The sequence below is a fragment of the Phoenix dactylifera genome, chromosome 6 (genome assembly GCF_051530095.1).
Source record: "Phoenix dactylifera cultivar Ajwa chromosome 6, Ajwa_hap1_PhDact_Kaust_v1.1, whole genome shotgun sequence".
NCBI classification, from domain to species: domain Eukaryota; kingdom Viridiplantae; phylum Streptophyta; class Magnoliopsida; order Arecales; family Arecaceae; genus Phoenix; species Phoenix dactylifera.
Window position 1 is genome coordinate 10537243 of NC_143195.1, and position 13827 is coordinate 10551069.

Sequence of the window (13827 nt, forward strand, 5' to 3'; positions counted from 1 at the left end):
AGGACTCCGAGCATAAGTCCATAGGGGAGTCTTGATGCCCGACACCTTATGCCAACTGGTGTGAGAGTTGTCGACTGACTGCTCGTTACACGAAAAAATCACTACAAGAGTAAAAGTGCACAATTTATATATCTTTAAAAAAAAACTCTGTATTGACCTTGAAAAAGACAATAGTGTGAAAGCCGTCGTCGTAAAAATTTGAGTAAACTAAAATATTACAGATAAAGCTCGTGAGGTACTAAAGTAAACATCCACAACTTTCGAAATTCTGTAGATAAGATGATTTTGAATCAGTGAGCAGGTCCTTTCAACCAATCCTTGGAAACTACTAGTATTAGCAATATTTTGGAGATTCGAACTCTTAGCTTGTGTACGGTTCAGATTTCACCGAGCACTCCAGTATAAATGAGTCTTATAACTTTCTAAATGGAAACTTAATGACTTTAACTTAAATTGCATACTAACCTAGAATTTGGGTTGACTTAGTAAATAAAACCATGTGTACTTTGAAATTCTTATCATTTATGTATCTTAAATTAGATTTTAATAATAAAAAAAGAGAGTTTTTGAAATTCTTTACTAGTATGCATTTGGAATTTGATTTTCACTTCATAGATCAATCGATCTAAAAAATAAAATAAATAAATAAATAAATAAATAAAAAAATATAATAATAATAATTTTTTTAACAATAATAATAAATGATTTATTTTAAGATTGAAGTTTGTGGATATCTTCACTGGAAATCCTCACGAGACTATAACTCGTCCACTAGGGTAACCTAGGGATTTAAAGACTTGTTGCATATGGTAAATGCAATCGCGATGCCTGCGAAAGTGAGTTAGAGTTTTTCTTTTGTAATTTTATTTTGCTCGAGGACTAGCAAAACATAGGTTTGGGGGTGTGATAAGTGCTTAACAATTTATAATTTAGTTATCTTTTCATAGCACTTATCGATGTTCTTAAACTGATAAATACATATTTTACCATAAAATTGAATGAACATTGAAATAAATTTAAAATATGGTAAGAGGTAAATAATTCTTTTCTTAAAACAGACTCTGAACTTGTCTCTCTTCTAGTTGTGATCTTTCATGAAAACATATAAGGAGGAGATTGTGTTGACCCGGTTTAGTAACCTGATGGAGTTGTAATCAAGCTAAGGCTATGATTAAATAGGTTTTGGTCCTGATTAGATTATTATTCTTGTATAAGGAAAAAGGTTTGATTAACCCTTTTTTATTAAGTCACGATCCTGCTTTTAGTCTTGTCAAGACCGGTTTGAAGTAGTTTAGCAAGAATTAAATGATATTAGGCTCGAGAACAAGTTCAAACAAATCAACAATCATGACCCACCTCAAACCCAAAGTCAATTCCCAACCAATTTCTTACATGCCTTCATATAAAATTTATAATTTTAAAACAAAATATATATATATATATAATATCCACAGTAATTTTGAGAAGAATTACTGGATTCACTGTTCATATGAACAGTGTCCCGTGAAAACACTGTTCATATGAACAGTGTTACAAAAAAAAAAGAGAAATATACTAAAAAAACTCCACTGTTCATCTTCTTCCCCCACTCCCCGCAGTGTATCAAGGCCGAGATTTTCGAGATGGCGTCGCCTGAGAGATCTTCCACGAAATCTTCCACGCGACGCAGCCACCTCCCGTTCCTCCGCCTCTTCATCCGCCTGCATCCCTGCTTCCGCACTGCCGTTCCGAGCGTCCGAGACAAGCTCCGCATCCTCCCAGCGTATCACGCCATGGATCCGGCCACCTTCTTCTTCCGCTCCTCCCAGCATCGCGTCCTAGCCGCTCTAGGAGTCAGCCATTCTTCCGCCCGAGACGCCTCCGACCCAGCAATCACTCAGCATCCAAGCATCTGCGTCATCTCCCCTTCCGGATTGATCCCTAGCACCAAGCCGTGATTGGCTCCCAACAGCCGATAACCCAGCTCGGCATCCATCTCCAGCTCTGTCCCCGTCTTCTCCGAGATCCAGACATTCCGCATCAGCCTCCCATCGATCCCGCAGCCATCTCGTCTTCTTCCATCCACCACCCGTCGATCCAGCGGCCAGCTCCATTTTCGGCCATCTACAGTCAATCCGGTGCTCCACGAGCCACGTATTCCTCCCAAGATCCACCCATTTCCATGGATTGATGCCCTTCATCCTCTATAAAAGGAGGAGGGTGGCCATCGGCTGAAGGGGGGCGGTTGAGGAAAAACAGGGGAGACCCCCTATTTCGGTGAAAAGAAGAAGAAAGCCGAGAGGGAACTAGAGAAAAAGAAATAAAAAAAGAGAGAAAGGAGGGGGAGGGAGAGAGTATTTTGGATATTTTGGGAAGAATGGGAGCGGAAGACTTCCACTTGAAGATGGAAGGTCATCCGGAAGCCATGAGCGTTTAAACATCCAATCTAGGGCTGGATGAAGCCCTAGCAATGTATCAGGATAATTGTAGTTCTTTTTTTTTATTATTTTGGAGCTTGTTTAAATTCTTATTTTCAATGAAATATTCTTTTATGATATTTAAACTTTGAGCATGCTAGTTACTAATCATGTTTGCTAAAGTAGTCTAAGATGATCCATGCCTAGGAAGATGAAGTGTGCTGCATCCTAGATTAGTATACTTAGGTAGACACTTCATGCTACACCAAAGATGGATCTTCCTAACACTCTTTATGATTTTATTTTAAAAGGCTTGTAGCCAAATTGCATGCCTCTCCAAAAGACAAAAATTAAGAACACAGTCCTTGATGCAATGCTATGTGTTGGATTCCAAATCCTAGATCCATTTACTCTGATAAATTCCAATTCGCACTCATAGTTTAATTTAGTTAATTCGACTTAGCAAATTCTTCTTCTTAATTTATATTTAAAAGAAAAATAACTTATTCTTCAATCCCTGTGGACCGACACCCGTAATCACTATCCTACAGGATACGTGCTATTGCGTGGTTTATTTTCAAAATTGAAAGAACCGATCATTAATCCCCAAAATATAGGATGCTTTCCCAAGATCTTTCATGGAGAACTCTTTTGGCAACCAGACCTTGACCGAAGTTAGCATGAAAATATCATTTCCAATTAGGAGGATGTCGTCCACGTACAGTATGGGGAACACGACAGCACTCCTACTAACCTTCTTATGTATATATGGTTCCTCTTCGTTTTTGATGAAATCAAACAATTTGATTGCATCATTGAAATGAGTGTTCCAACTCCAAGATGCTTGCTTCAGTCCATAGATGGACTTTTGCAGCTTGCAGACCTTGTGATCTCCATCACTGGAAGTGAAACCCAAAGGCTGCTCCATATAGATATGTTCATCAAGATATCCATTCAGAAAAGCAGTTTTCACATCCATCTGCCATATTTCATAATCATGAAATGCTGCAATGACAAGCATTGTTCGAATGGATTTCAGCATGGCTACAGGTGAAAAGGTCTCCTGATAGTCAATGCCTTCGCGCTAACTATACCCTTTCACCACTAGCCTTGCCTTATAGGTCTCTACGTTTCAATCCGAATCTATCTTCCTTTTGTAGATCCATTTACATCCAATAAGTACTATACCTTCTGGTGGATCTACTAAGGTCCAGACTTGGTTGGAATACATGGAGTCTATCTCTAACTTCATGGCTTCCAGCCATTTCTCGGAATCGATATCTGATATAGTCTCGTTGTAGATATTGGGATCCTGTACATGTTCCCTATCTCTCATGAGGAATATTTCCTCGGTATCCTCTATAAGCATACCTAAGTATCTATCAGGAGGATGGGAGATCCTACTAGATCTACGAGGTGGAGGAGGTACTACGTGTACTAGCTCTATGTGAATAGGTTCTATAGGATCCATAACTCGTTGCTTTTCAGAGACTCTCTCTTTAAGCTCAATTTTCCTCCCACTGCCTCTATCAAGGATAAACTGTTTTTTCAAGAAGATGGCATGTCGGCTCACAAATACATTGTGATCCTCTGAGATGTAAAAATTGTATCCTAATGACTCTTTAGGATATCCTATAAAACGAGCATTAATGGTCCTAGCCTCTAACTTGTATGCCTGTAGTCGCTTGACATGGGCCGGACATCCCCAAATCTTAAGATGACTAAGACTCAGCTTCTTACCATACCATATCTCATACGGTGTGGTAGGAATAAATTTAGAGGGAACTTTATTCAATAAGTAAATTGCGGTAAGTAAGACATCTTTCTAAAGAAACATAGATAAATTAGTGGAGCTCATCATGGATCAGACCATATCCAATAGAGTCTGATTCCTCCTCTCTGACACCCCGTTGAGTTGAGGTGTACCTGGAGGCGTCCATTGTGAGACTATGCTATTTTCTTTGAGATAGTCCCGGAATTTTCCACTAAGGTATTCTCTCCTCGATCTGATCGAAGAGCCTTAAGAGTTTTTCCAGTTTATTTTTCTATTTAATTTTTGAACTCTTTGAACTTTTCAAAAGATTCAGATTTGTGTCTCATAAGATACACATACCCATATCGTGAAAAATCATCGGTAAAGCCAATGAAGTACGAATAACAATCCCTGGCTAGCACATCAAATGGGCCACACACATTAGTGTGAACCAGGGTAAGTATTTCAGTGGTCCTCTTTCCATGTTCTACAAAAGGTAGTCTTGCCATTTTTTCTTAAAGACAGGATTCGCAAACTGGATATGACTCGAAATTCAATGAGCCAAGAAGCCCATCTTTCTCCATTTTGTCCATTCTATCTCCTCCAATATGGCCAAGCCTGAGTTGCCACAAATACTTCTGATTTATCTCATTTTTGGATCTTTTTGATCCTATGGCACTCACTACTTACTCAGATACATTCAAGACACATCGACATGTAAGTGATACAGACTATCAATCATGAAACCACGTGCAACTAATTTATTTCTAAAATAAATAGAACAACAGTCTTTGTCAAATGTGAAACATAACCATTCTGTGCTAAACATGAAACAGAAATCAAATTCCTGCTAGCAGCAGGGACAGAATAACAGTCTCTAAGCAACAAACTAAAACCAGACGGCAGTCGCAGAGGATAGGTGCCTGTTGCCCAAGGTGACAAGCCAAGAGGGGGGGGGGGGGTGAATTGGTTTCTCTTGATTTTTACTATATTACTTATGTCAATTGATGAGTTAGTGGAATTTAACAAAGCACAATACAAACACACAAGAAGTATAGTGGTTCGGTGCTCTCCTAAGCACCTACGTCCACTCCCCAAGCGACCCCTTGGAAATTCACTATAACCTGCGGATTACAGTTGGATTGTTTTCCGGGCTCACAATCCAAAAATCTTTACACTTTGGTTTTCCGGGATCACCAAAAACCTATGTCGGTTTTACGGGCTCACCAACGAACCTATGCTGGTTTTTCGGGCTCACCAACGAACCTTTACAATTGGTTTTACGGGTTCACCAATCAACCTACACCGTTGGTTTTGCGGGCTTACCAACAAACCTTTACAAGGTGATTAATAAAAGAAGTAAGAAGATTTAAGCTCCTAGATGAGCAAATATAACAATATAATCTACAAAGAAGAGTTTAGAGAATAGTTATCGCTTGATGAGACTTCTCTCTTCTTTGTCAAGGATGCTTCACTCTTCAAGGGTGGATGGAGCTCTTAATGACTCTTGGAATCTGCTCAACCACTTTCTTTTTACTCTTGAATGAAGCACTTGGATGAAGAAGATTAGGGCACTTGTTTTTCTTGTGTACTCTTTGATATTTTGCAAAAAGATGTTTTCTCTGATGAATAGTGCCACTTTAAATAGTTTTCTTCATCCATTGGACAAGCCCCAATGGTTAGAATTCAAAAACTAGCCGTTACTCACTGTTGGAAGGACAAAAAGTACTTCTGCAGAACTAGCCGTTATGCTTCTACCCGTGCTTGGGTCGACTCAACTTTTACTGGGGTCGACCCAACTTTCACTTGGGTCGACTCAACCTTTCCTTGGGTCGACCCTCTCAGAACTACAGAACCTTGCAATTCAGCCTTCCTTCACTTGGGTCGACTCAACATCTTTTTGGGTCGACTCAAGGTTCAGTTGGGTCAACTCAACTTTCACTTGGGTCGACCCTCTCAGGGTTTCCGGAGAACCTATTTTGAATGTCATTGCCTTTGGGTCGACCCTCTCAATGTTTGGGTCGACTCAAGTTTGGGTCGACTCAACTTCCTCTTGGGTCGACCCTCTCAGTGTTTCCAGGGAACTGCTTTCTTGAGGCTTGAGAGGCTTGAGGTTTGGGTCAACTCATGCTTTCCTTGGGTCGACCCAACTACTGTTCATCCGTGCCATTTTTGCAGAAGTGTGCCAGATGCTTTCTTGATGTGCCGAGGTCGACCCAATCAACCTTGGGGTCGACTCAATCCACACTTTGCTGCAACTCAAGGTTAGATTCATCCATATAAACAATGAAATGCATCTTTATCTTATTATACGAATATACTGAGAGTAACAGACCTATAAATGAAGTATCGAATTAACTTGTAACATACTCTTGATTATTGTATTAATCATCAAAATACCACTATCATCCTCAATTTTTTTCTTTTTGATGATTACAAAATATAGAGTATGAGCCTATTGATACTTATCTTAAAATTAGTTTTAAAAGGGCTCAAGTTGCTGAATTTCAGTTTTTCAAATTTGAGAGCGAAGTCTCCCCCTATTTCATCCAAATGTTTCCAATTTGACTTTTTGAATTACTCCCCCTTTCTTTTATATTTCATTAAAGATGAAACTTCAAAAATTTGAGATAAAGCATGAGTTTCAGATTATGTATCAAGGTGTGAAAGGTATGTGCCAAATTCTGAAATTCTATGTGCCAAATTCTGAAATTCAATATAAATTTTAGATTTGATCATTTTTATTATTACAAATTGCTCCCCCTTAAATGTATATGCTTTCCTATTATAATTTTCAACTTGTTTGACAACTTATTTCTCTTTCCTTACTCAACTTATTTCTCTTTCCTTACTTCTCCCCCTTTTTGTTATCATCAAATAGGTGCATGGGAATAGACACAATAATTAACAAACATTTAAACTTCATTGATCAAAAAGGAACATTTTAGTACAATAATGCCAAAATAAAAACAAATACAATATTCCTCAATCAAAGTTCAAAATACATGACCAACACAAAATATATACGAGAACTAGATACATATCCTAGGCTCTAATCAGAAATGCTAATATCAGCCTAGGGGATATCTAATGGCTGTGATCTAGTCCTCATCCTCCTAGCATAAGTGGCGAGGGGAGGTCGAGCCTGATGAGACTGAGTCTGGCGTGGAGCACGGTGAGCTGGATGACTCTGTGCCGAAATCTCTGACTCAGCTGCCTGTGGCACAGATGGTCCATGAACCTCTCTCTCTCTCCGTAGAGCTCCTATCTGCTCTCTAAGATCACTGATCTCAGCAATCATGATATCTAGTCTGCTCGTCAGCCCATCAGTGATAGTCCTCGCCTGAGCTGACATAAGCTCATTCATCCTACTCCAAAACTCATCTGTGTCTCCCGCAGGAACAGATGACGAAGGTCCAGCCTCTGAAGGTGCAGTAGGATGATCCGTATGCTCCTCATCCTCAGAGATAGGGTCTCCAATATCTGGTGCATCACTCTGAATCCCTGCTCCAGCACGTACCCACTGCCCGTTCACCTTCTCATAGCCCATGCGAATAAGGGTTCGTGCAGTGTATGTGTCAGTGAAAAGTAGATGCCTGAAGATCTCTCCCTCTACAGATATATCGTGCTGTCGGAAGATCAAGGTGAGTATCATACCATAAGGCAGGGAGACTCTGGAGTTGCATATCACCTTCCTCATCTGCCTCAGTATCATGGCCGGGAGATTCAGGGGAATACCCTGAATAATATGCTCCATCACAACTAGATCTCGCTCTGAAATGAGATCAAACCTCCCGCTCTTCGGAAACAGAATCCGACCAATGAAGTTGTGCAACAACCTCATTTCTGCAGAAAGAGAGCTTGCTATAACATTCTCTGAGTAGTCGAAGTCTTCATTCTCAAGAATTAACTGCAAGGCTCTCAATTTATTTTCTGGCTTTTCTGGAGTTGCTCCTTCGCAGAGGAGATGAAGCAACTCACTCAAACTCTCTTCGAAAACTCGAACCCTAACTCCTCGAACTTCCGATATAAGCCCTCCCATCCCAGTTTTGAGGAAGGCATAGAACTCACGGACTAGTCTCGGGTATATCACCACATCTAGGGAGCAGAGATACTCCCATCCTTGCCTTCGGATCCATTTCCCCAAACGGAATCCTTCTTGATCTAAGAACTCGGAATGGATCCTTCTCCCCGTTGTAACCGGTCTCCCCGCAAACTTTGCAAGTTGTACTGAAGGGGAGGGAGGAGGAGGTGGCTCTACACGTGTCTTACCTTGTGGAGGCACTGTAGATGGCTCTGTAGCTTCCCTATCCGCACGTGTGATCCGTGAGACTCTCCCGGATCGCTTGGCTACGGCTCTCTTGGGTCCCATTTCTCCAAGATTTTGAAGTAATCTACTGTTTGGAGATGATTGGAGGAGATTTGAGAGTGGGGAATAGGGTTTTCGAAAGAGGACAAAGTGAAAACAGTGCCCTAGATAGCTCACGGGTCCCCCTTTTAACAGTGGGGTCCCGACGTTGGGTCGACTCAAGAATTTTCTTGGGTCGACTCAACGTTGGGTCGACCCTATTCTGGGTTGGGTCGACCCAAGTTCAGAAATTTTTCCTTTCTCTTCCTTTTTCCTTCTAAAAATTTTCCTTACTTCCAATCCTTACAAATTCTTTCTGGGACAATGATACATGAGTAAGGAATCTATAGATGATAAGTTTGACTCATGTTTCATGGATTTTTAGAAATGGGAGGAGTATATCATGAGACTGCTTGCTCCCTTTTATATCTCTTCAATAAAAAGGATCATATATGCCTAATTCCCTCCTAAGCGTGCAAAATCTATCTTCACTCAAAGGTTTTGTAAATATGTCAGCTAATTATTTCTCAGTACATACATGCTCAATACATATGTTTCCATTTTGCACATGATCTCTAATAAAATGATATCTTATTTCAATGTGTTTGGCTTTAGAATGCTGAACCGGATTTTTAGTAAGGTTGATGGCACTAGTATTATCACACTTTATAGGAATGTTATCTAGCTTAACTCCATAGTCCTCTAGTTGTTGCTTAAGCCATAGTATTTGAGCACAACAACTGCCGACAGCTATATATTCAGCTTCAGTTGTCAACAGTGCCACTGAATTCTGCTTTCTGCTAAATCAAGATACTAAGTTATTTCCTAAAAATTGACATGTTCCACTAGTGCTCTTCCTATCTAATTTGCATCCAGCAAAATCAGCATCTGAGTATGCAAGCAAATCTAGACAGGAGTCTCTCGAGTACCATAATCCTATGTTTGTAGTTCCCATTAAATATCTTAGGATTCTTTTAACATCACTTAAATGTGACTCCTTAGGATCTGATTGGTATCTAGCACATATTCCTACACTAAACACGATGTCTGGTCTACTAGCAGTAAGGTAGAGCAAGGATCCAATTAATCCTCTATAAAGCTTAATATCAATATTCTTTCCTTTCTCATCTTTGTCTAGCTTACTAGTAGGATTCATTGGAGTGCCTACTCCCTTGTGATTTTTATTCCCAAACTTCTTTAGTATTTCCTTTGTATACTTAGTTTGATGAATGAAGATACCTTCCTTAGTTTGTTTGATTTGTAATCCTAGAAAGAAACTTAATTCTCCCATCAAACTCATCTCGAATTCTCCGTGCATTAAATCAGCAAACTCTTTGCAAAGATTATCATTTGTGGCACCAAAGATTATGTCATCTACATATATTTGTACCATTAGCAGATTTTCGTCCTTTCCTTTGAGAAAAAGTGTTTTATCTACATTTCCTCTACTGAAGTCATTATTTAGTAGAAATTTGCTTAATCGATCATACCAAGCCCTAGGTGCTTGCTTCAATCCATATAATGCCTTATGTAGTCTAAACACATAATTTGGCAATTCATGATTCTCAAAACCAGGAGGTTGCTCTACATATATTTCTTCTTCTATAAAACCGTTTAAGAATGCACTTTTTACATCCATTTGATACAATTTGAAATCCATGAAACATGCAAAGGCTAGAAGTAATCTAATAGCCTCTAATCTAGCTACAGGAGCAAATATTTCATCAAAATCTATCCCTTCTTCTTGATTGTATCCCTTAGCTACAAGTCTAGCTTTATTTCTTATAACTAACCCATTTTCATCTAATTTATTTCTAAAGATCCATTTTGTTCCAATTACAGAATTATGCTTTGGTCTTTCAGTTAATGTCCATACATTACTTCTTTTGAATTGATTTAATTCTTCTTGCATGGCATTTATCCAATTGGTATCTTTTTCAGCTTCTTCATAAGTCTTAGGTTCTAACTGTGAAACAAAAGCAAGATAATCATTTAAATTTCTAAGAGAGGATCGAGTTCTTACCCCTTGAGATGGATCACCAATGATTAAGTCTTTAGGGTGTCCATATGCATACCTCCATTCCTTTGGCAAGTTTTGAGATTGTGGTGGCACGCAATCATTTCCCTTATCTTGAATTGGCACGTCATCAAGATTCAACTTTTCAAAGTTAATAATTCCTGCATCATCATCAAGAATATTTTCTTTCCTAGCAGACTCACTATCAGACTCATCAAATATAAAATTAACTGACTCTTCGACTATAAGAGTTCTTTTATTGAACACTCTGTATGCCCTGCTAGATGTGGAGTATCCTAAGAAGATACCTTCATCTGACTTGGCATCAAATTTACTTAGATCCTCCTTGCCATTGTTTAAAATGAAACATCTACATCCAAATACTCTAAGATATTTAGCGGTTGGTTTCTTATTCTTCCAAAGTTCATAAGGAGTTTTCTTGGTTATAGGTCGTATTAAAACCCGATTTAGAATATGGCAAGCAGTGCTTATAGCTTCAGCCCAAAAGTACTTTGGAAGATTTGACTCGCACAACATCGTGCGTGCCATTTCTGCCAAGGTCCTGTTTTTTCTTTCAACAACCCCATTTTGTTGAGGCGTTCTAGGTGCTGAAAATTGATGTGAGATACCGTTTTCATTACAAAATTCTTCAAAGTGTTGATTTTCAAATTCAGTTCCATGATCACTTCGAATTGCTACTAAGGTGAGCTTCTTTTCATTTATGATATAATTATAATGTTTCAAGAATTCTGAAAATGCTTCATTCTTATGTGCCAAAAATGAAACTCATGTATATCTTGAAAAATCATCTACTATAACTAATCCATACTTCTTCCCTCCTAGACTCGCAGTTCTAGTGGGTCTAAATAGATCCATATGTATGAGTTCAAAAGGCCTAGTTGTTGATACTATATTCTTTGATTTGAAGGATGATTTAGTTTGTTTTTCTAATGAGCATGGTCCACAAATTTTGTCCATTTCAAAAATCAATTTTGGCACATCTTTTATTAATTCCTTCTTGACTAGTTTTGATATTAATTCCATACTAGCATGTCCTACTCTACGATGCCAAAGCCAACTTGTTTCATTTTTCTTTCTTCATTAGTAATTAAACATAATCCATTTTTCTTGCCTAAATCATGAAGATCTACCATGTAAATATTTTTTTGCCTTTGTCCTACAAGTACAATGCTATTATCTTTAGGATTTGTGATTATGCATACTGATGCTTCAAATGTGACTTTAAACCCTTAATCACAAAATTGACTTATGCTAAGTAGGTTATGTTTCAAACCATTAACTAATAAGACATTTTCTATGAAGGTAGATGGAGTAATGAAAATTTTATCCTTTCCAATGATATACCCTTTTTCATTGTCTCCATAGGTTACTACTCCACCCTTCTTAGATTCCAAGGTGACAAATTGGTCTACGTCACCGGTCATGTGTCTTGAACAGCCGCTATCTAGATACCATCATTTTTCCACTTTGTTAGCTGCAAGACACCCCTGCAATCAAGATCAAGAATGAGCTTTAGGTACCCAAACTATGTTGGGTCCTTTAGGGTTAGTACTTGATGTTCCTTTTGAACCCAAACTTTCTTGAATTTAAGCTTATGATTATTACTCAATTTATTTTGACTGGACTTTCTATAGTTATATTCATATGCTTTATGTCCTAATTTATTGCAGCAATGACAAGTAATATTTTCATTTTTAGCTTTTACAAAAATATTCTTTAAATATTTTTGTTTTCTATTTGTTTTATATCCTAATCCAGCCTTATCATATACAGCTTTTTGACTATCAAGAATCATATTTAATTTGGTTGAACTAAGTGTAAACTTATCTACTAAGGATTTATATTTTTCAGCATCTTCTTTTAACTTGACATTTTCAGCAATTAGATTCTTGGTTTCATTTGTGAGTTTCCTACTTAATGTTTCATAGTTATGAGATAGTTTTAATTTATCTTTGATAAGAGATTGATTTTCTTCTTTTAGAACTTTATTTTTATTGATTAGTTTTTTATGTTCTTCCATGAGTTCTAAAAATGCATCATGTAATTCATCAACAGTAAAATCACATTCAAGTTCAGAATCTACCTCATCGTCATTGGCCATATGGCATATTTGGGCCGTCTCTTGATGATCTTCCTCTTCCGAACTTGACTCCTCACTTTCACTCCATTCAGCCATGAAGTTCTTTTTTTTAAGTTTTCTTGCCATCCACTTTAATTCCGGGCAATCTATCTTATAATGCCCGAGTTTGTTACACTCATAACAAATAGGTGTTTCTTTTTCCTTTTCTTTGTCCTTACCCTTTTCTTTGCTTGAGCTACCTTTGAAGAAGGGTTTCTTTTTATAAAATCTATTCTTACCTCTCATAAATTTTCTGAATTTTCTTCCAAGCATAGCCATTCCTTCTTCATCAAATTCATCATCATCATCAGAATCTTCCGACTCAGTTTGTTGTTTTGGAGTGGTAGATTTTAGGACAATGGTCTTTCTTCTCTTGACCTCATCTTCTGAATTTTGTCTCATGGTCAACTCATGGGTCATGAGTGATCCTAGAAGTTCCTCTAATTGCAGTGTATTGAGGTCCTTTGCTTCCTGAATTGCAGTTACCTTGGCCTCCCAAACTCTTGGTAGAGACCTGAGAATTTTTTGCACCAATTCAGAATTAGTATAAAACTTTCCTAAACTCTTTAGCCCATTTATAATTTCAGTAAAACGAGTAAACATATCAGTTATGGACTCAGTGGATTCCATTTTAAACAATTCATACTTATGTACTAATATGTTTATTTTTGACTCCTTAACTTGATTAGTTCCTTCATGTGTGACCTCAAGTTTGTCCCAAATTTCTTTTGCAGAGATGCATGTAGATATTCTATTGAATTCACTTACATCTAATGAACAGTAAAGTACATTAATCGCTTTAGCATTTAATTGTGCTAATATTCTATCACTTTCATTCCAATCCATTTCTGGTTTGGGTATGATAGTGCCTTCTATACTAATTGTGGGTGTGTGAGGTCCTCTAATTATAATATACCACAATTAATAGTCTAGAGCTTGAATGAATATCCTCATCCTAGCTTTCCAGTATGTGTAATTTATGCCATTAAATAGAGGAGGTCTATTTGTGGATTGCCCCTAACTCATAGAACATCCCACTTGGGTTGTCATGATCTTTAACTCTTGATTGTGAGATCAATAAATACTATTGGAGCACCTTGCTCTGATACCACTTGTTGCCCAAGGTGACAAGCCAAGAGGGAGGAGGGGTGAATTGGTTTCTCTTGATTTTTA